This window comes from Chlorocebus sabaeus, chromosome 21 (genome assembly GCF_047675955.1).
Source record: "Chlorocebus sabaeus isolate Y175 chromosome 21, mChlSab1.0.hap1, whole genome shotgun sequence".
NCBI classification, from domain to species: Eukaryota; Metazoa; Chordata; class Mammalia; order Primates; family Cercopithecidae; genus Chlorocebus; species Chlorocebus sabaeus.
Genome location: NC_132924.1, coordinates 19,997,861 through 20,022,430, shown reverse-complemented (window position 1 = coordinate 20,022,430; position 24,570 = coordinate 19,997,861).

The window sequence follows — 24,570 nt, the reverse complement described above, 5'->3', positions numbered from 1 at the left end:
CTATATTTTTAATTCAAAAAGGACACTGTCCTCATTTTATCCTCATCCACTGAAAGGCTTTCTCTCCTACACAGTGGCATATTGGGGTGGAAGGGGGTGCTGACAGTGTGAAGTGTCCCATCTGGTGAAGCCATTATAGCATGTTGCATTCCCAGACAGAAATAAGCCTCACTAAGGCAGAGGGCTACACAGGATGCCGCTTATTTGGTTTTGCCTGTTTTGTACAATAGGATTTTGGCTGGGATGATCAGCGAAAGTCTACTACTTCAGGTATTTGCATATGATAAAACTTAGGACATAGACCCTAAACTCTGTCATGAGAATCATAGCCATTTCTTAATTTATTCAAGATGTATATGGATACATAAAAGCTATGTGTAAATTAAATAGAGATATATATATTACATGTTAAAATTCATATATAACAGAATAAAGCAAGCAAGAAAGTAATGTTTTTCAAAAATATGAATGCAATAATTTCTGAGATTTTACTGTCTAAATGCATATATATTCCCAGTGATTTTTTTCTCTTTTTACTTTTTAACACGTAAGTGAAATTAAGCAAGGAAAGCATCAGTTAACATTGCCGCAGTTGAAAAGAAGCAAGAGAAAATCACAGTTCCAATTAGAATGGAGGTTCTCAGCTACACTGAAAACAAACACACAACTGACCTTGGCCCTGTGCTTTACCCTAGAGAAAGTCAAGGAAGAACAGGATATGACGGTAAAGTCTCATGGAAGGACAAGCCTGCGCTGTCCCTGAATATATCAGAGGCTTCTTTAGCAGGTATTTGTAGTGAGGGATGGAGTACAACATCCAAATCTTTCTTGCTGGAACTGTCTCTGCCTATAACCAATGCTGTTTATGACTTGTTTTTCCTACCATTAAGCTCCTTTGAATATTCAATTTTCCATAAAAAATTATTGATATAACAATAAAGACAACATGTTTTTGGCAACCGCTTTTTTTTATTTTAACAATTATTTTAAGTGTTTTTTAAAAAATAAAAAAACAACTATTTTTTCAGGATTCTGACTTCCATACAGTCAAGGCTTACATAGTTACAGCCAACGAACTTGAATGGAAACACGGTGGTTTCTGATATCAGCCTCAGCTCCTTTGCATTCAGGAACTGGTGCTAAAAGTGGGGATTCAACATGAGTTCTTATCTAGTCTAGACATGGTGTGTCCTCTATTATTCATGACCTTTGGGTCTGGTGTACTGGGAGGTCCCTTCTTGCTTCAGAGAGTAGATGACTTAATCTCTTACTTAAACAGGAATCTTTCTCAATGGACTTTCAGGAGTGTCTTTGTTGACCTCTATTACACTTTCTCAATGTTAGCTTTAACTCTGCTGTACCATAGATTTCCATCTCCAACTTAAGAGATTTGTGTCTGATTTCTCTCTCTGGGCTAGGAATTCTCATTATATGATGGGAAAAAGTTATAAAGTATGCCACACAGAGGTAACAACTTATGGCTGGGGGTCCTAATGACACATGGATCACTGATTGAACAGAAACTTGGTGACCAGACACCTTCTGTGCAACAATAAACATCATTTTCATTTCCACTATGCCCCAAAACAAACAGTAGCTCCACACACAGCTGCTTAATCACTTCAGACTCAATATTATATATTATATCATACTATCACCTCCCTCTGGTTTTATCCAAAGACAGTGAAAATTACAGAAACACTACCTCTTGCCTGCTCACATGGCTTTCCCAAGAACATATCACATCACTTCCACTTTAGATGACAAATGAAACTGGTCTCCAAGCTTCCTTGAATGGCATGCCTAGCGTGGTCACTTCATGCAGGAGCTGTCAGCTGTTAACTGGAAAGCACTCCTTGAAATGATTTGTAACTCTGCTATAAAAAGCTTTCCCTCCAGCTAAAACTTGCACTTCTTTCAAGTTTGATGACAAACACACTACTGGCAAAGGCGAGGGTGTATTCATGAGCACAGGCATATGCCCCAGCACACGCACACACCCCCCAAACACTCCCACCTCGATTCTCTTATTTTAAAAAAAGGAAAAGTGAATCTTTCCGAGCATTTCAATACAGTTTAAAGCAGGTGGAGGCCACTAGCCAGGTAATGTTAAGAATTGCCCCTTGGTGCCCACTTTGATTGCCAGCACCTGTATATGGGATGGGCACGTGGCAGGTGCTTGATTATTCTTTTGAATTCTATGCTGCTGCATTTGGTCTTTTGATGGCTAACCTTGCTTATAACAATAATGTGAAAAACAATCCTAGTTCCATTAACAGCCAAAAAAAAAAAAAACAAAAAAACTCCTCAATCCTGCCAAAATATCTAGTCACTTCCGCTCAGTCTTCTTTCTGCACTTTTCTTTACTTGCCCATGGAAGGAAACCTCCTCCAACGTATGGTAAGACACTTCCCTGACTCCATTGCTCTGTGATGGAGAGCTAGCAGGTTACCCATTTGGGTACTCAGGGACCTATTTGGCCTTGTTATTATGATACTTACAGTACTAAAAAGAAATATTTATTATGCTAAGAGACTCAGGTCTCCAAGTCTTGCCAGAGGCAGGACTCTGGCCCCTAAATTGGTTTCTGAGTTGCTGGGCTGGCTGCAATTAGGACTGCCTATCCCCTGCAGAAGAGCAAGGGTTAGATTAGAGCCCTGAGAAGTATGTGGAGACAAGCTCCGCTAGCTAACCTTCCCAGGTAGAGTTTCTAGAGGCTTTAAATGCCATATACATGTAAGGGGGAAACGCAACATTACATAACGTGGACAACCAAGACACCAAAAAGAATTTAGCATTCCTTTTTTTTTTTTTTTGAGACAGAGTCTCGCTCTGTCACCCAGGCTGGAGTGCAGTGGCACAATCTCAACTCACTGCAAGCTCCGCCTCCCAGGTTCACACCATTCTCCTGGTTCAGCCTCCCGAGTAGCTGGGACTACAGGCGCCCACCACCACGCCCAGCTAATTTTTTGTATTTTTAGTAAAGACAGGATTTCACAGTGTTAGCCAGGATGCTCTCAATTTCCTGACCTCGTGATCCGCCCGCCTCGGCCTCCCAAAAATGTTAGCATTCTTACAGGGTGACACAAAGTGCAGAGGGACAGTGAGCCACGTTCTCTTAGGGTATACATTACTTTCTAGATATTAGTGAGCTTGGTAAACTAGATTAACTCATTCAGATCCAGTACAGGAAACAATAAAACTCATTTTGTATTGGGTTGCTAACTTATTTCACTTTTGGTTTGATTTCCTTATTTCATTAATTGCTTTCCCTATTTACTGTTAACTATTCACTCTTAACCTTCTCTAGTTTGCACCATCTCATTTGATAGCTTGACCTTGTAGTATGACTTTTTACTTCTAACCTGGGAAAAATGAGCTAATTCCTATAGTCTGGCTGTTTTATTATTTTCTGGTGCTACTTGGATGGTTACCTTACAAAGTTAATATATAACAAAGCAAGTTAAAGTTATCAGAATACTTTTTTAAACCCTTGGCTGAAAAGAGAGAAGACATTTAAAGCAATTAAAAAATCATAAGTATTTATGAGATGTAAAATGCATACTTGTGTTATACAGTGCTAAGTGTTTGTAATCCTCCCAAGGATTCTAGAGAGAAATGAAGACTCTGCAACAGTCTAATTTAGCCATTAGTACCGACATGGCTATGGACAAGTAACTCAATTGTAACCACTTGCCCCAACAATTCCATTGAGGAAGTAAAAAAACACATCCATATCCTCTTTACTTTAGAGGTAGGTCACCCTATACCATCTTTCAGTAAAACTACAATGCATCATCTTTCATGTTCACGAAACTTGTTCTTACAATATAAATGGAATCCCATGGTTTGGAGAAAAGTCAATTTGGAAAGCAAGCCATTTCTCCATTCTAGTTTATTCAATATCTTTATTGGAAGTATTCTTCATTAAACATAAATGAAGGTGCCCTTTGAGGGGCATGTGACAGTGATCCCTCTTATTTAGACCTCAGCAAAATCAAAACATAATGGATTAAACCTATATCTGTCAAAGTATTATTAGCAATCCAAAGGGCTTTTAGATCTAAAGCAGAACAATCAGAATGTGACTAAGATAGTAAAGACAGAGTGAAACACTGAATCCCGATGCTCAACGTGAACTCCAGGAAAGGGAATCTAAACCACTAGAATTTGGCAGTGTTGACCCAGGGAAGAGGCCCATGCGGTGGTTTGCTATAGAGAGGAAAGACAGAGACAGGTGTCACTATATCCATGACGTCATGCTCACCAGGGTACCGTCCATCTTATTAGACACCTGACACACAGAAGGAGATGTTCTTGCTCCGTGATCCCCAAAATTTAAGCCTATGTCCTTATATGTGTATGTTTATTTATAAATTATGCTTACTTATTATTATTAGCTAATATCTTAGGGCACAACATCCTCTTAGAGCCAGATCATCCTTAACAATGGATCTTGTAAATCCCTATCTAAAAGGTTTTCTTAGTAAATATATATATAGTGCATATAACTATAATTATAATAATAATAATTTTTTTGAGACAGAATCTCTCTTTTAGAGATTCTGGAGTGCAGAGGCGTGATCTGGGCTCATTGTAACCTCCATCTCCTGGGTTCAGTGATCCTCCTTCCTCAGCCTCCCAAGTAGCTCGGATTACAGGCACTTGCTACCGTGCCTGGTTAATTTTTGTATTTTTAGTAGAGATGGTATTTTGCCATGTTGGCCAGGCTGGTCTTGAATTCCTGACCTCAAGTGATCCACCACCTCAACCTCCCAAAGTCGTGGGATTACAGGCATGAGCCACTGCGTCTGACCTAGTGTATATAATTATATATAGTGTATATTTTTGTGGCTAATTTCTCAGATCAGAATCGACTGTTGTATTTTTAACTTCATCATGTGGCAGAAGGACTTCAGCAAAGGTGATTGCTCCACGCTTTTTCATACTTTCCACTTGCCTTGCATTATTAGAAATACCCCTATTCATTAGATTTTTCCGGGATTTTTTAAAAGATGTTTGTGCATTTTGTTTAGCCTAAACTTGATAACACAATATAATACAATAATGTGAGGTAACAACATTATAGACACACAACATGTAAATTCACTTATGTAAACTGCAACAAGTCTCAATGAGAGCAAAGGCTAGGGGTCACGCCTTGACTGTCTCTGTCCTCCCACCCAACATGGGAAGGTGACATGAGATTCTCTGACTTGTACACCCCTGAGATTGCTAAAATGGAAACAGAAATTTCCCATATTGTTTTCCTAGCACTCAATGGAAAGTATTGTATACCTATCGGGAGGCACAGCCTTTGACTAACAAACATTTCATTCACCATAATGACAAATCCCCTACAGTCAATGAATAAGTCCATACCAGGAGAGAAAACATACTGATCAGGGTTTGCAAATATTCCAGACAAACTGATAGTTAGTCTTTCATTATACAATAGCAAAATACTCCCAGATACAGGGGCAAAGGCAAATTCTAAGACCTGCAAGCAAACTCGGATCCAGGGGCACAGTGTAGAGATCAAGAGCATACCACGGGTCGCCTAAATGCCAACTGGTGTCCAGGAGCCTGAGGGGTCATCATGCTCTAAATTTCAGCCAGCCAGTTTGTCCTCTGTACGTGCCATGTAGCAAGTTCTTTGATCCATTCGTTGTAATACGTAGGCAGTAAAAAGACCACACAGATCTTTATAGCTGGTACATTGTTATTGATTATCTCTGCTTAATGTTTTATAAGCATTTTGGGGGAGTGCTACTGAGATGGAAAACGTGGGCTTGGGTCTCATCAGACCAGTCTCTGTTTTCTGAACTAGCTCCAGTTTCCTGCAGCCCCCCTGAATGGGTCCCCACCTTCTTCTCCCAGTGCCGCCTTCCCAACCACAGGGCAGCTCAAAGGCAGTCTGAACCAGGAAGCCTTTCTTCTCTCCTATACAATGATTTCTCCCACCTCTATACTTTTATAGTACTTTGTACCTAGTACAGCTTTTGTTACCTTTATGTGAGTTTCTTTCTCCCTCATTCAAAGGTAAACTCCTTGAAAGCAAAGACCATGCTTTATATTCTTCCAAACACAGGGTGCAGCACCTTGAAAGGCAAGTGCACAGTAGCCGCTTCTAGAAAGGTATTAAATTGGCCATCCAACTTTGAGGTTCCTAGGCACTTTTTTTGGCTACGTTCTTTGCAGATTATTAAACAGCTAATGTTTCGGTTAATACCACAGAAGATCAAATTGCCAAACACATGATAACTGTATTCAACATGAGTATCTATATAAACCTAATGAACTATCTTGTGTCGACTTGATTTAGAATTCAAATTGCTTTCATATTTTCTAAAAAAACAGTTTGGTCACTTTCACAGTTTGAAAGGAAAACTCTTTCAAAACGTGCTTTAAAAAGTCACCCCAAATGCTTTGGCATCAAAATGGGCCTTGCAGAACAACTATTCTGATGCGGGAAGGGTAAGCTAATCAACTGTTTGATAGCCTTTGGCATACAAAGGTCTTACAAACTAAAGAGAGTACATTTGCAGCGCACAATGGGTGTGACAAAAACCTGGTTCAAAAGGTTCTAGTGAAGTCTAATGTCCTACAGGCTCCATCGCCCTCAATTCTTGAGTGTTCCTGAACTTCCTTTTTTTTTTTTTTGAGACAAAGTCTCACCTTGTTGTCCCGACTGGGGTGCAGTGGTGCGATCTTGACTCACTGCAAGCTCCGCCTCCCGGGTTCAAGCGATTCTCCTGTCTCAGCCTCCCAACTAGCTGGGATTACAGGTGCCCGCCACCATGCCCAGCTAATTTTTGTATTTTTAGTAGAGGCAGGGTTTCACCATGTTGGTCAGGCTGGTCTCGAACTCCTGACCTTGTGATCCACCCACCTCGACCTCCCAAAGTGCTAGGATTATAGGCATGAGCCACCGTTCCCAGCCAAGTGTTCCTGAATTTCTACAACATGCCACTCTTTGGTGTTATAGCAACAGTAGCTTTTCCATAGAGAATATTGATACCTGCAATGGCTCAACACCACTAATGGCCCCAGAGCTGAAACAGTTTTGCTGGCACAGGCAATAAGCCTCGGTTGGGAGTCCTGAGCCCAAGCAGTGCCTGACTCCACGTTGACTCACCATGCAAGCCTGGGCCAACCACTTCACTTGTGTGTTCTTCACTGTCTCCATTCCATTGCTCAAGAAGAGGAATAATCCCTACTGCATAGGGATGAATCGGAAAATATTGGTAAAACTCCCTGAAATCTCCACTAGAAAAGTGTGGTTGAAAGATAATTACACACCAGTAGATTTTGCCAAGGAAATTATGCAAGCAGGGAAAAACTATTCAGTCAAGAAACACTGTCCAATGTGAATTAGTTCCTAACATATCCTAAGTAGATAATATAATGTTTTTTCTGTTTTTCACATTAAGGAGCTAAAGCGATTTTTAAAAAAACGGTTTCACAGTCTAAAAAAATTTTTTGAAAAATTGTTTTTCATTAATTAATTATTTTTTAGAGACAAAGTCTCCCTGTTGCCCAGGTTGGAATGCAGTGACTGGGCGAGTATAGCTCACTGCAGCCTGAAACTTCTGGGCTCAAGGGGTCCCCCCACTCCTGCCTCCTGAGTGGCTAGGACAGGCATGTACCAACACACTCAGCTAATGTTTCAAAGTTTTTATAGAGATGGGATCTCACTATGTTGCCCAGGTTGGTCTTAAACTACTGGCCTCAAGAGATCCTCCCACGTTGGCCTCCCAAGGTGCTGGGATTACAGGTGTGACCCACTGCACCCAGCCAGGAATATTTTTCATAAGTAGCCATTAAGAATACTATAGTATTAGTAAGACATTAGTATACTATATAGTATACTATATAGTATCCACAAGATCTGGACTTAGTCATACGAACCTTCATATGTAATGCTACTATCATTCCTAGAGTGAAGAGTAATTATTACAGAAAATAATAGCTTCCATACTCCTTAAAATAGTGGTGTTGTTTACCCTCGTTTGTTTTAAGATTGTTATGATGAGGAAGCCAGTGGATACACAAAACTCCTTGAATAGAAAACAGATTCTAGACTAAGCACGGTGGTACATGCGTGGAATTCCAACACTTTGGGAGGCCTACGCAGAAGGATTGCTTGAGGCCAGGAGTTTGAGGCCAGTCTGGACAACATAGGGAGACACCGTCTCTAGAATAAATTTTTAAAAATTAGCCAGGCATAGTGGTGCATGCCTGTAGTCCCAGCAACTCAGGAGGCCAAGGGGGAAGAATCACTTGAACCAAGGAGATTGAGGGTATAGTGAACCATCATTGCACCACTGTACTCCAGCCTGGGCTACAGAGCAAAAAGCTGTGAAAGGAAGGAAGGGAGAATGGAAGGAAGGAAGGAAGGAAGGAAGGAAGGAAGGAAGGAAGGAAGGAAGGAAGGAAGGAAGGAAGGAAGGGAGGGAGGGAGGGAGGGAGGGAGGGAGGGAGGGAGGGAGGAAATCAAAGAGAGAGAGACAGAGAAAAAGAGACAGAGAGAGAGAGAGAGAGAAGATAGACTTCCACCTCTTGTTAAGCATTAGATGACTGTCTTCCACATGAGCCATTTTCCTCCCAATTATTGGTGGTCACCACCAAAGCTCTAGTGTCTGCAATGTGCTGTCCTTGATCCAACTCTTTGATGTGCTAGATATAAATTCACTTTTTCACTGAATCAGCATGTGTTACATGTTTGCTTCTTCTTCCCAAATTGCTTTGGTTTTCTGTACAAGTATGCTTACTTTGGCTAAGCCAAGATGTCCCACTTTCTGGATGGCCTTGGTCAGTCTGCTGGTCCCTGGGAGCCATGATAAAGCATGGAAGAATCTGGTTCCAAATTGATATTTGATTGTTATTTTTGGATCTCTCAAGCAAATCACAGGAAAATTGATTTTCTTTAGTGACCTCCTGCACCTACTCAACCTTTTATGTTGCTCTAACTTGGTTTTATTTCATTCTATGTTTAGAGTTTTTGTATATGTGCCATGGGAGATTAATAGAGCTGATGGAAATCAGGTTGACTAATTAGAGGGAGTTTTGGAAGCTCATACAGTCAAACTTCATTTCTTATTTAAGACTGACAGATAAAGTGTTATCTTGCAGATGTCGCTTTGGAGTCGCTTTGGATGTATTCACTTGTCATGAAGACATGAATTACCTTATCCTATAAAGAAGAGGAACTCTTTCCACTTGTATCATATCTTTAAGATGGCTGTTCACATACAATGTCAAATCGTCTCTCATGTTTAACCAAACCATTCAACTATACTCCACTCATCACCCAAATATCCAGTTTCATCATATCAAGACTTCAGAATCATGGTTGATCTTGAACTCCAACTTGCCCATAGGGGCATTTGCTCATCCTCGCCACCTCCAGTGGTGTGGTTCTATGCATGGCCCACCCCCTTGTGTTTCTCTGCTCGACACCTGCAATAGTCCTTGGGAGACCCTCGTACTGCAGGAAGGGCACTTTCCTTGAGAAGTGGCCTTGGACATGAGCGTTGTCCTCTCTTTGGCAAGTTAGTTCTAAGCTGGTAACATATTCTTCCCTAAAATCCTCATGTCACAAAGAGACCAAACTCCGACTTTAAACAGTTCACCAAAAACTCAGTTATGAGAGCAGAGTGTAGCCTTGGACTGGAAGTGGTGAGTTTCAGGGTCCCTGGCCTGTCTTCTAGGACCCTGTCGCTCAGTCTGTGTGATTCCCCCAGGCTGGCTCCCTGTTCATGCTGCCTCTCCTCCTCCATCACATGGACCTCTAAGGGACTCACTGTCCCCAGAATCCAGGCCCAGCTGCCCTCAGGTCCTAAAAGGAAAGTTCCTTCCCTTACTCGGAGTACCCTCTTCTCCCCTCTTATTTCTCACAGCTGAACATCAGTCTATTCCCAGTTAGACTGGCGGTGAGAAAATTTCTTTCCTCTAAAGGAAATCCACCAGAAGAAAAACTACATCAGAAAATAATATTTAAGCCTCTTTACGTGATGAGTTATTCTGACAGATATCACCGTGTGGGGGACATACCAAGTGCCTGGCTGAACTGCTGTCCTGGGGATGTCCTTCCTTCTTCAGTCTGCAGGCCTCAGCTCTGGAGTTCTGAAAAACCACTCCACACACAGAATTGCACACGCAAAGCTACAAGAATAGGCAACAGCTAACAGCAAAGGGCCCTGAAAGTCAGACGGGCCTAGAAATGCTGGAACATGCACCCCCCTCCCTCACAGACAACTGTGTCTCCCAGACACAAGTTTGGCTCATTCCTTTCCCAAAATTTATGTTATCAAATAGAACACTTAACTTCTCGGTCTAAAACATCTGTGTTCGGGTTAATACTGACTTCACATTTCCCTCTAGAACAGTGGGTGAATATTTGATTTACATTTCTGTAAATAAATGGCAGACTCAAGTGGTTTTCCCAGACCAAAAACAACAATTTGCCTCTGAGGTAAATTCGTGTCCCCACCCTTAGAGACTGGAAATTGCTTGCAGCTTTAAATGTTTTCCTTCTTTTCCCAGCTACTAAAGATCAAGTTTCTAACAATATCTTAGGGCCAGTGCCAGCGAGGGTAACCCATTGCATGTCAGTAGAATTATGAGAATCATGGCTATTTCGGGGGTTCCGCTGACTGTTCAATCATAGATGCCAGTGATTTTCAAATGTGGACCCCAGAGAAGTAGCATCACCTGGGAACTTGTCAGATGTGTGAATTTGCAGATTTCATCTCAGACAGCAGAATGAGAAATTGTGGAGATGCAAACCAACAGCAGCATTTTAGCAAGCCCTGTAGGCACAGCTGAACACCGGTAGACACCAACCATGGCAGAAAGTTTCAACAAGAATGAATGGTTCCATGAGCAGATTCATTGGAAAGACGCACATAATGTCTTCCAGCTGCAGTTTCTGGGTTCTGGTCCTGCCTTTGGATCCTGGTAAGAGGGGTCCGGCCCAGTGGACCCAGATCTCACAAACTCTGCCACAAAAGATGCTTGAGTTTTCTTATCTGGGCCAAAAAATTTTAGAAATTTCAGTAACTACTTGAATGATTACAGAAGAAGACCGTGTGAGTTGAACAGAACCCCTAGGCCAGAGAAAGCAAGGATGAGAATGATTGATTAACAGGCGGGGGGAGGGGAGCTTTAGGGGAGGGGTGTGATTGCCACCTCTGCCCTAGGAGAGCAGAGAAAGAGTGCCTGCTTGTCTTTAAGCTGGCTGTCCCCGACTGTCCACAGTAGATATCTAGCAGACCAATTCCTCAGATATCTGTATTCTTTCCTTCTACTTAAGGGATGTGGTTTTAGGAGACCCTTAGAACTACCCAGAAATGCTGAGTCAGACAAGTGAGGCATAAGGAAAAGGTCTCCATCCCCATCTGTCTCCCTAGGAAGTTGAGTCACTGTTCATCCCAGGCTACCCAGGACAGCCCAGAAATCCTGAGCTAGGACACAGTTTCCACCCTACTGTGCCCTGGGAGGCTGTGCAACCCCTTAAGCTGAGGATAACAGGGCTGGCCCAGGGGACAGCATTGCCCCCAGATCATATGGGTGATTCCCAATGAGTAGGCTATAGGACCATGGATAAGAATGCAAGGCAGGCAGAGTAACTTAAATATTTTGGCTTTTAGTCTATGGGCCTTCAATGATGCTCTTCTCCCAGCCCTGAAAATGTTAAAGGTATGCCTACAAATTATTTAGAAATTAAATTCAGCTCTATTAATTAAGTGGTGAGTACCCACCATGTGGAAGGCATGGTGCTCAGTTTCATGGCACACACAAAGATGAGTTAAGTCTGTGTCTGTCCCCAACCTATGACTAACTGGTAGCCAAAGGCAACCATGAGCACTGCCAACTTACCACACCCAAGGTGTAATAACAACTCCAAGGTAGCGCTAAAGAAACCCCTATGGAAAAACACACAAAGGAAGAGGGACGCTTGACCTTGAAAAATCCAGAAAGCTCCTGGGAAGACATGGCATTTCAGCAGATCTCTGTGCTGCTTACCAACCCAGACTTTCCTCCAGACTCAGGAGCCACCCTGGGAGAATGCCTCATTTCCTGTCTTTGCTTGACATGAAGAGTAGGCAGCAGAAAGTGGCTTCTAAAACCCAGTGCCTGTCCCCAGACCTATGAATCTACCTCAGGCTGCAGAGGGGAGTTTGGAAGGCCTGGCCAATAGTGAGGGGCCCAATCCTGGTGACTGCTGTATTTGTGCTTAGCTCTTATTGGTAGACACAGGAAATTATTCTTTTGTGCTACGTCTAACATAAAATGCATCTCCTCAGAATGCCTTTATCATATGCAGGAGTCACCTTGTAATCAAAAAACATACCTCACAATGCATTCTCTTCTGAAACTGTCTAGGAGGCTAAAATCTTGTTTCCACATTGCAGGGTCATAAACAAAATGAACGAACTCAGACATCGGCAAACTGTGGCCCAGGCACCAAGTCTGGCGCACCACCTGTTTGTAAATAAAGTTTTATTAGAACACATCCACACCCATTCATTTAAAGATGGCAGAGTTGATAGTTGCAACAGAAACTGCATGGCCCAGGAAGCCTAACATATTTATAGAAAACACTTGCCATTCCCTCACTCATTCAAAGGCAATCGATATGCAAAAGGAAAGAGCCTTTAAATCTTCACCAAATTCCAATCTCTGCCCCAAGTAGCTTCACTTATAGTTCAAGGTTGGAGAATTTTGTAACTTTAAACAAATGAAAGCCAGAAAGTGAGGCAGAAGGCAGACAGCATCAGTCAAAGTCCTGGAAGAAAATAGAATTCCCCACAGATGGTTTGCATGAAGAGACTTTAATAAAAAAGTCGCTTCCAGAAGTACAGACAAAGTTAAAGGAAGGAACAAGAGATGTTGGAGCAGCCAAAGGCAGGCAACAGAAAGAAGCCATTAGTGCCCCTTGGGCAGAAGGGACAAGTGCAAGAAAGGGTGTTCCTGGGGCCAAGGAGGAAGGGCCACCCTGTAGGAGCTATAGTCATGCAAGAGCACAGCTGCCAACAGCAAGGCAGCCTCCAAGCTGGCGGGAATGGAGAAGAAACGCCTAACACTCTTTATCTGTCCCCCACTTTATACTGCTGCTCCCACTGGAATCCAGGCAATGCAGTCCAAAATTGTCAAGCTTCTGGGGACAGACAAGAGAGATAAGATAGGATATGTTGGGGAGGTAAGTGACCAGTACACATACCCCAAAAAACAACATGATGTGAAGATTAAGAAATGTTGCCTATATTGATAAGGATTTCTGTTGCAAGTAGATAAACTCAACTCAAACTGGCTTATGTAATGAGGAAATGTATTAACTCATAGAGAGATCAGAGGTCTCAAATGTCATCAAGGGGATCTAAGTATTTTCATTTCCCTGCTCTATCCATCTCAATAAGGTCAACATTTTTCCAAGGCTGGTTTACCAGTAGCAATTAAGAAAGCATGTCTCCTTGTTCACATCTGGACATGGTGAGGCCGAGGTGGAGATGAGGAAATGAACAGTGTTTAAGTCATTTTCTCTCCATTCCCACCACTTTGAAGCTGTGTTTTGGTGTCCCTCTGTGACTATAGTGTCACATACATATATATGTGTGTACATATATACACATACACATATATGTGCATACATGTATACATAAATATATACACGTAGGTGTATATGTATACATACATGTGTATATATACATTCATGTATATGTGTACACACATACACATGCATATATATACATACACATGTATACATTATATATACATGTATACATGCATATATATTTGTGTTATACACACATCTATGTATATACATATATAGACAAACTCACATATATTTATATATTTTCTTCTTTCCCTCTAAGATTTTTAAAGCTATCCTGAACTCTCTTTATATTTCATTTTCTCTAGCTAGCTTAGGCCTGAAATTCCAGAACCAATCACTGTCCAGGGGAATAAATTACTAATTTAGACTAATCATCTGAAGGAAGGATGAATGGGAGTATGGGCATTGGGAAGCCCACGACATAAGGTATTGATACAAACACCATATTATTATCTCCTTTCACATGTGTTTCCTCTCTCTGCACCCCATTGTCTGTAGTTGTTTGTCACCCAGATCTTCATCTGACACATGAGGCTCCTTCTGGCAAACTGTGGGGTGATGGCACCTGCTCTTGTTCAGAGTTAAAACATGACTCCTTACCCAAGCAGTTTATGTGACTCCAGAAAAAGCCAAAAGGTAACTTCTAGAAAAAGAGAACGTTGTCATGTCTAACTAAAGATCCGATTAGACTTTCTCCCAAATCTTTGGTAAATCATCCTTCCTTTGTAGTTTAACTTCCTCCTCCATGATTAAGATATATAATGGTTGCAACCCCACAGCAAGAGAAATTACATAATGTGGGCTCAGGCAGTTTCACAGCTGAAATTAATTTGAAAGCCTTTTAAGAGGTGTTAAGTGTTTTTCACACTTTTCCCTGCACCTGGTAGCTCTTGGGTCCCATTGGTGAAATCTCCCTTTGGTCTTTGATTGATGGGCTTTATATAGACATTACAAAGCAAACTTAGAGCTTGCCTTCATATAGATTTCTCTCTTCATCATGGGCACACTATTGCCACTGACCTGATCCTAACCTTCATCCTATCCAGAATGGCCTAAGATTTTAATCTAGTTTTTACAGGAAAGGGTAAAAAAATAAGTTACCTATTGTTCCCAGATGTCAAGACACTGAACAGAGGCACGCTGAGGTGGAGTGTGGTGAGGATGCTTGGCAGCGACTTGTCAGCGGTACATGGCTTCCTGAGATCAGCGACTGTCAGAAAAGCATAGTCCCTTCTTATGCAACAGAATTCACATTGAATGGATAACTAGCCAACTTTGCTTAAAGCTTCATTGAAACTGGGATGCTCTTTATTTTTCCTACCTATTTTTAATACTTGGCTGGGCTGATAAAATTGGTGACTCTGGATTATGGACCAAAATAGATTCCCTACTCACCTCAGGATTTAAAAACAAAATACCCATTACACGGACAGGCACAAGGGCAAGAGTCTTGGCAGGTGCTGAAATATCCATTTCTAATAGGATCCAAAGCACAGGAACTCAATATGTTTTAGGGCATTAGAAAGTAAAGTCCTGGCCAGTAGAAATAAGCCAGGACCTTAATGCCTTCTTTTAAAATCCAAAATTCCCTATGCTAAACTCAGGCGCATGTTTATAGTTTCCAAGTTATTTTTCTTGAAAAAAAATTAATCTAAAACCTTGACAAACCATAGCATTTTTATGAGTTTCCATAGTGGCTTTTCTATACACATTGCAATAAATTCCCTATGAAAATTATTATTATATTAATCAGCAGTGACTCATTTAAAATTATAGTTTGGGATCGCTTATTTTTAAAAAGGTCCAATTTCATTTTTATCGCTGCCCAAGTTTATTTTTTACTTAAAATTCACGTCACAATTCGGAACAGGAAATGCCACTGGAAAGTTGTTTTTCAAACCAAGAATTTTGTTTCCAAAAAGAGAGAATGAGAGAACAAATGAACATGATAATGCCAATAATTATGTGTTACATGATTTTTATAACCAAGCAGTTTATTACAACTGCTTTTGTGGGTGCTACAAAATATTTGAACAGGTTTTCAAACCAGTCAGCAATTTATTAAACACTAGTGATTGTTATTACAGGTTGAGTTTTATGATCTAAGGTTGATGTATTTGCATGGAAACCAGAAGGACACATACCAGGCCAGCGTTCTGCTTCAAAAATGCTACCCGGGGCTGGGCGTGGTGGCTCACACCTGTAATCCCAGCACTTTGGGAGGATGAGGTGGGTGGATCACAAGGTCGGGAGATCGAGACCATCCTGGTTAACACAGTGAAACCCTGTCTCTACTAAAAATACAAAAAATTAGCTGGGCATGGTGGCAGGCGCCTGTAGCACTCGAGAGGCTGAGGCAGGAGAATGGCATGAACCCAGAGCTTGCAGTGAGCCAAGATCGCACCACTGCACTCCAGCCTGCGTGACAGAGCGAGACTCCATATCAAAAAAAAAAAAAAAAAAGAAAGAAAGAAAGAAAATGCTACCCGGTACTTGGCTCAACTTTGAACCACTTATTAGGGCACTTCAAGACTCCAAGAGGGAGAAGCTGCTGAGGAAGCAAATAGGTTTCAAGAAACTAGGAAAGACATTTGAATGATCCTTGCAAAGTCAGTTGACAATCTGTCGACGAGCAAAAAAATAGCAGTTCATTTAAAAAAGAAAACTCAGGTGTACACATTTATGTAAATTTATGAGTACCTCACTTAATGAACCCTAATCAACACCTTATTTAATGAAATAACAACCAACTGATATATGATGCTAAAAGAGCCTAGAGCCCCAAAAGGAATAGGCTTAATCATTTTTTTCTCCTTATTTAGTAATACTATTAGAGAAATAGATGAAGAGGTGAATCACATGTCATGCAAGATTAAATCTGCCACTCTATTTACTTAATCAAATACATTATTGTTGCCACAATAAGCAGTGAATTTAAAAATTTCCTTAGCAAACTCATAAAACTATTACCAAGTCCAAAATTTAGGAAAGTGTCAATAAGAATGTTTTTTTAACATAACCTGAATTGATAGGCCACTTTCAACTGCCAGTTCTTCAAAAAATAACTAATGACAAAATCTCTTGGTCTCAGTCATCTTTTGGGAAGACCACCCTGATCTTAAACATCATATCAAGTATATTAAGTGTCAAGTTATATGTTTGTCTTTGAGTCAAAGAGAAATCCACTCTTTCTCAAAGTCTACAGGTTCTGTAGGTCCTCTGGGGACAGGGACCATGACAATCATCCCCATGCCCAGCAACATCTACACACAATATACTCAAAATAGCTGTGCAATCAATATTGGCTGAAGACCTTACAGAATGACTGAATGAGTGGACATCAGACTGAAAGTATCCAGGAGCGTTCTTCCCTCTCTATCTCTCTCTCTCTCTCCTTAATAACGATAGAAACTCTGCAAGACTTATTAAAGCATCATTCTGGTGAAACTCAGGGATGCTATTTCCCTTCAGGGTAACAGCATGTTATGATCTTATAGGACCTGAGTAATGGGCTTGGGTTTACAATACTAACATTTAAGAACCTATTCTTTCTGGGTGCTTTGTCTAAAACAAACAAACACACAAAAAAACTAAACAAGAACTTAAGTATATAAACTGAAAGAGTAGTCTTGGAGTTCACATAGCCGGTATGTACCTGAGAGAGTAACAAAATCTGTTTTCTATGCACCTGTATTTTTATTTTAACAAGTATAGAAATGTTTATTCAGATAATCTTTTTTCACATAAAACTCATAATTGTGGCCGGGCGTGGTGGCTCACGCCTGTAATCCCAGCACTTTGGGAGGCTGAGGCGGGTGGATCACGAGGTCAGGCGATCGAGACCATCCAACAACATGGTGAAACCCCGTCTCTACTAAAAATACAAAATAATAATAATAATAATAATAATTATTATTATTATTATTATTATCCGGGCATGGTGGCGGGCACCTGTAGTCCCAGCTATTCAGGAAGCTAAGGCCGGTGAATGGTGTGAACCCGGGAGGCAGAGCTCACAGTGAGCTGAGATCGAGCCACTGCACACCAGCCTGGGCGACAGAGCGAGATTCCATCTAAAAAAAACCAAAAAAAACCAAACACACACACACTCTTAATTGTACTCTTCAACCAAAGCACAAGAAATTATTAACAGAAATATTTTATTGTTTTGTAATTACATGTATCCATGTTTTCTGGGTTTTGTATCATGCTTAAAAAGGCCTTTCCCCTACCAGGATTAGCTGAAAATTCTTTTCTACCATTTTTGTTGTTTCCCTATTTACCCTTAATCTTGCATCCACTTTGTATTTATTTTAATGTAAGGAGAAGGATAAGAATCCAATGTGATTTTTTCTCAGATAACTGTGCAAAAGCCCCACATTATTAATTTTAAAAACTGTATTTTCTCACGGATACACAGTGATAGCTTTTCACATCCTAAATCCACATAGAGTGCTTTGTCAGTTTCTGCGCAATTCTATTATCTATTTGTTTATTTGTAGTCTCATGCCTTCATGTTTTAATTACAGTGGATTTATATTGTTAATATGCCTAATACCCTTCCATTATTCTTTTCCTTCAGATTGTTACTTTCTATTTTTTCAGTTATTTTTTAGATGAATATGAAAATCAGTTTATTTAGTTCTAAAACTCTCCCAGTAGTATTTATCCTAGGCTTATGATAAATTTAGAGATTGATTGAGGGAAAATTGACCTCATGGGGATGAGTCTTCCTATTCAAGAACAAGATACGCCCTTTCAAGTTTTCGATTTTCCCTTTGCCTCTCAGTGATTTTAAGTTTTCTCCACATAGATTTTGCACAACTCTAAACTTCTTCCTAGACATTTACCATTTTTGTGGCCACTACATATTTTATTCTATTGTTTTTTAAAATACCAGGTAAATTTAATTAAAGCCATTTAGAAAGAACCCAGCAACTTTGAAAACAGAAATGTTTTGTGACCCACTTAACAGTGGGCATATGAAATGAAGAGATGATGTCATTACTAAGAAGTTTGACTGAATGGGATAAAGGATCCTATGAACTCACAGGGCCACTGTCAGTTTGGGGGAGTTTTCCACATGGTACCAGAACTATTTAGAATCCAGAAGTTAACTTTTGTCTCACCAAAAATGGGAAGAAGAGGAGTAAACAAAGAGTCACAAAAGAAGGGTGAAATCCTACACAAATAGATAAACTAACAATTTATCTTATAATAAGTAGCAGCTGGGGACATTTTCCAGGAAGAAATGCAGGAGATAAATTCTTCTTAAAATCCGCAGATGCATGAATCTGGGCAAGGGCATGATGCAGGCTTTCTACTGAAGTCTGAATGCTAAGAAATTGCAACTAAAATTTTTACAAAAACCTAATACTTCTCATCCAACTTGATGTAAAGAGGTGACCATTCCTGTGCAAATGTGTACCAGACACCTAGAAAGAAATCAGTAGAGAGCTAAAAACCTGAATGAAGACACCAACAAAATAAATGAGATTTAGATAGGGCTGTCTCACCCTACCATTCTTGTATGTTTCATGAAATCTATTAGAAGGAAGAGAAGTTGTAGTAAAAGTAATGCTGTCTATTAATTGTGGTTTGTTACATGCATATAAAGACTTTTCTTGAAAATAATTGACTAATTTTTACATAGCCGTATTCCATAGTGTGGAATCCTCAATCCATTTTTCTGTTGCCTTTATAAAGTTCTATATTTTTAAAAAATCCCCTTTATCTACTGATACAGATGAATACCAACCGGTTTTAAGCTCAACTTGCAGTTGATTTGAGAACTATGGCTTCTACAGTAATTGGTTAAGTGGTAAACCACACCCATAAAACAGAAGGTCTTTCATAGAATACTGTTGTGCCAGGACATATTTCTCCCTAAATCTGCTAAGTATTACACTTTCATCTTACGGAATCCTAGTACTACTAACCAGTACAATTGACTCTTGTATATTAGTATTCCATCTAGTCAACTTGCTGAATTCACCTATTATTTCCAAATAATTTATCCATAAAGGCATTTGTGTGTTCTATGTAGACAATAACAATGACAATTTTATACACTCTTTTCCAAACCTAATGCCTTTAATATGTTTTCTTGTGACATTGTGCAAGTTAGTATCTAAAATACAGGGTTGACTAGAATAGTGACAGGGAGCAACTTTGTCTAACCTCATTTCAAAGGGAATGGTTTCCTTCCAACATACTTTTAAACAAAACTTTAGAAAGATAACATTTACAATTTTCTGCATAGGCCCTTTATCAGAAGAAATAATCAGTAGAAAATGAACAAACAGTGCAAATTTGTGTGTGTGCATGTACAAAATTTTAAAAAGTAACATCTCCCTTTAAGTCCAAAGTATTATCCTATGCCATGAGAAATAAGGTAACATTGTCCAAAAATCCGTAAGTCTGATATTGACAATTTTTCCTGAAATAACAGAAGTTATTATCTTTTCCAGAAGGTTTTTAACAGTTGCATTGATTTCATTTGCCCTTTTAAATTTATAAGTACAATCATGAGCCTTTATTTCAAGGGATAAAGGCTATGAGCCCCATCAAAGTCACCTAGGGGCCAAGTGAGGTGGCTCACACCTGTAATCCTAGCACTTTGGGAGGCCAAGGCGGGTGGATCACCTGAGGTCAGGAGTTCAAGACCAGCCTGGCCAACATGGTGAAACCCTGTCTCTACTAAAAATGCAAAATATTAGCTGGTCGTGGTGGTACATGCCTGTAATCCCAGCTACTCAGGAGGCCGAGGCAGGAGAATCGCTTGAAACCAGGAGGTAGAGGCTGCAATGAGCCGAGATCGTGCCATTGCACTCCAGCCTGGGCAATAAGAGCAAAACTCCATCACAAACAAACAAACAAACAAGCAAAAAACGATAACAATAAAAGAAGTCACCTAGGGAATTTTTAAAAACTAGATTACAGGATCCTACCCACAAAACCATGCAACTGAAATCTCCAGGGTGGAATAAGTGTTTGGGGTAAACATTCAAGTTTGAGAATCACTGAGATCACTGGTTTCTGTTTCTTTATTAATTTAGACTCAGAATAGGAGGACTGAACTATGTTGTACTTTATAAATCTTAAATTTTAAGATTCTGTGGTTTAAAAAATATATTAAATAATTCACACTTATAGTACAGTGCATAAATAACAACTAGGGCCAGAAACAGAACAACTTAGAAACATAGAAATTCCTGTGTTTGTGTATTTCCAAAGACAATTCTTGCCTCCCTAGAAGTAACCATTATTCTAACTCTTGTGAATATCATTTTCGGTTTCTTCTTTATTGTTCTACCACCATGTATGATGATCCTTAAACTTAGTTTATTTTTTAATGTTATATAAACTAGCCGTGCATGGAAGTTAACATCTGCAATCCTGGCACTTTGAGAGACTGAGATGGGAGGATCCCTTGAGCCTGGGAAGTCAAGGCTACCGTGAGCTTTGATTATGTGACTGCATGCCAGCCTGGGCAACAGAGTGAGACTCTGTCTAAAAAAAAAAAAAAAAAAAAAAAAAAAACTAGGGCGGGGGCAGTGGCTCACACCTATAATCCCAGCACTTTGGGAGGTGAAGACAGGTGGATCTTTTGAGGTCAGGAGTTAAAGACAGCCTGGCTGATACAGCGAAACCCTGTCTCTACTGAAAATACAAAAATTAGCCACTCATGGTGGTGGATGTCTGTAATCCCTGCTACTTGGGAGGTTAAGGCAAGAGAATTGCTGGAATCCAGAAGATGGAGGCTGCAGTGAGCCAAGATGAATGCCACTGCACTCCAGTCTGGGCAAGAGAGTGAGACTCTATTTCAAAAAAAAAAAATTCTATAAACTGATTTATATTATATGATTTCTTTTGTCTTATATCTTTTTTCAAATTATGCTTATAAGATTCATCCATATTGTTATTTAACTGTAGCTCAGTCTTATTCACTACTATATAATATTCCATTTTCTGTATAACACATTTATTCACCCATTCTGCTTTTGATGAATACTTAATTTTTTTCACACATTTTAGGTATTATAAGCAATATTGCAATTAGTTTTCTTATCCTTTATCTTGGTGCACATATGCATAAGTTTCTTTTGAATGCATGTATACACTCATACACTGCCACATGCGTGCACGCAATCCTCATTTGGCACAGTGCTGTGTTAAATAAAACTTGTATATGTCAGAACTGTGTCCTCGCTTTGCAGATTCTGTGGTAACTTATCACTGTTACCTTAGTTGTCATGGAACTGTGCAAAATGAGGACACATTTCCAATATACAAAAGTTTCCGTTAACACAGGATTAGATAAAACAAGGCCTGCTTGGGCACATATATATACCTAGGAGTAGAATTGCTGGGTCATAAGAATTTGTATCCTTGATTTAATTAAAGACTACCAAACAGTTTTCCAAAGTGGCTGTACTAATTTACTTTTCTATCAGCAGTTTATCAAAGTGCCCATCCCTCCACATCCTTATCCACACTTGGTATTTCCCTTATTACTACTGAAGGTGAGCACCTTGTCACATGTGGTAAAAGAAAAACCTTAGACAGGTTAAATGTAAATTAAATTTAAATGAAAGTTAACAAAGTTTAACTGAGCAAAAAAATGATCCTTAAATCTGGTTGCCCCCTGAACCAGGAGGCTAGGCTCAGAGAGACTCCAGCGCAGCCACATGGCAAAAGAAGATTTATGGATACAAAAAGGAAAGCGACATATAGAAAACAGAAGTGAGGTACAGAAACAGCCAGGTTGGTTACAACTTGGCTTCTGCCTTATTTGAACACAGTTTGAACAGCTGGCCACCTTTGATTGGCAAAAACTCGGTGATTGGCACAAGAGTCTGACACCATTCTTTTAGACATCCAGTGAGGTTACAGTTCATTATGTATAGCGAAACCGCTAGGCTGAACTTAAAATATATAAAGAGACAGCTTTACGCTAATTTTAACACATGTTTTTGTTGGCTGTATGTATTTTTTCAAAAAAGTGAAACATCAGCATAGGCATTTATCCGTTTTCCTATTGAGTTGAACATTATTCTATACTAGAAGAAATAAGGTAACATTGTCTAAAAGTCTGTGAGTCTGATGTCAATATTTCAATATCAGACTTATGGACTTTTGCACAGTGTTTTCTTTCCCTTATTTATTTATAGATATCCTTTATATATTCTGATATATATGCTGATATGTTAAATATCTGTTTTCTCAAGTGTATACTATTATTTGATGAACAGAGGTTCTCACTTTTTTATGTTGTTAAATTTATCAATATTTTCTTTTGCACTTACTGCTTTTGTGATTGCTTAGGAAAAAACCCACCCTAAAGTCTGAAAGATTTTTACTTAAATCATTTCCCAAAAATTTAAGATTTTGCTTTTGGTATTTAGGCTCTTAATTCATCTGAAGTTGATTTTTGTTTTCACTGAACATTTTTCTTTATTGTTAAACATTTGCTCAAATAAATTTTACAAAAATTTTAAACGTGATTCAAATAGAGAAATTAGGACTGACTTAATTTTGTGTGCTGCTTAGATGACAGTCAGCCTTTTAAGATCATCTCTCTGTAACTAATCTTTACTAGGAAAGTCAAATGTCTTCCTCTAAAGATCCAGCCCTCCCACGAAGTCAGCTAAGGGACTGTCTTCAGTTTATTCATTTGTAAAATCTGGATAATGTATGTACCTCAAAGGGATGTTGTGAGGACTAAACAAGATAACATGTGAATTACTTAGCTCTGTGCCTGACAAGCATTGCGTGCACAGTAAGTGTCACCGCTGCTGCATCCCACAAACACCAGAACGTCAGTGGCCCAGCGATGACACTGGTTGATCCATCCAGAAAGGAATCCTTCCCAGTCTGACTTGAAGTAACATTAACAATAGCATCTCCGCCTGAGCCACATGAGAAGGGGGTGGGCCTCTGTGGTCATCAATGCCACAAAGCAAAGGGAAGAATTATTCTTCCATTGTCATGGAAATTACTGAAGCAATGTGGAGTAACACCACTGAGACAGTCTCAAAGAGGGCACCCATTCTGATTCAAAGATTGTGTGAGGGGTGTAAAATCTGAGAATCTGGGTTCTCTTGAATTCCTGGGATTCTATGCTGCATTGAATAATCTCTACCCTATAAAGGTCATGGGAGAAGCCTCGGTCATCTTGATCTCCTACCTCACTGTTAACAATCTTAACTCTCTGCCTCTTATTGCTAGAGTTTCCTTTGCACAATTCTATTAAAAATGGCATAGTTCCCCGAACCACAAGTAATTACACTTCCAGGAAGTTTTCTTACCCAGTTGGAAAAAGCTGAATTGGTATCTAACTTCCGAAAACACTGATTGACTTCTCCTCTGTGAGACAATGCAGCCCACCTTCTTCGATAAATCATGAGAAAGATTAAGGGGTGGTGAGAGATGTCTGCCCTTCAACACTTAAGAAATTGTATCTTACTGTGGCTGTTTTTTATCTTGTGTATATATATGAGTAAGCTCAGCAAAGCCCTTCCTGCTGAAATTGTGGATTGCGTTTTATCAGAAATCATTTGAGATCTCGTGTATGAGGCCAGTCTTTGAAATTTTCATGCTGAAAATGTTTCCAATGAGGAACTGAAATTCCTCTGCATTCCCACATTTTATTTTATTTTATTTTATTTCAATTCAAGGGCTTGCATCCCTCTCATATAGGGATGCATTAGCTCGTATTTCTAGCTAGTGGTAAAGTTTTAACAATTGGCAGCATGCCCTCACCCCTGAACTCATGAGAGAGCTACAGTCCCCATCGACCTCCTGCCTCCACCTCCCTTGCCCAGGCAACTCTTTCACATCTTCTCATTGCCTTCTTTGGAATCAGGTTTCCAGGAATGGTTGGGCCAGATGGAGAAATCAACTGGGAACTTCATGCCTCATTGACAGGAGAGGAGAGGTGGGGAAAT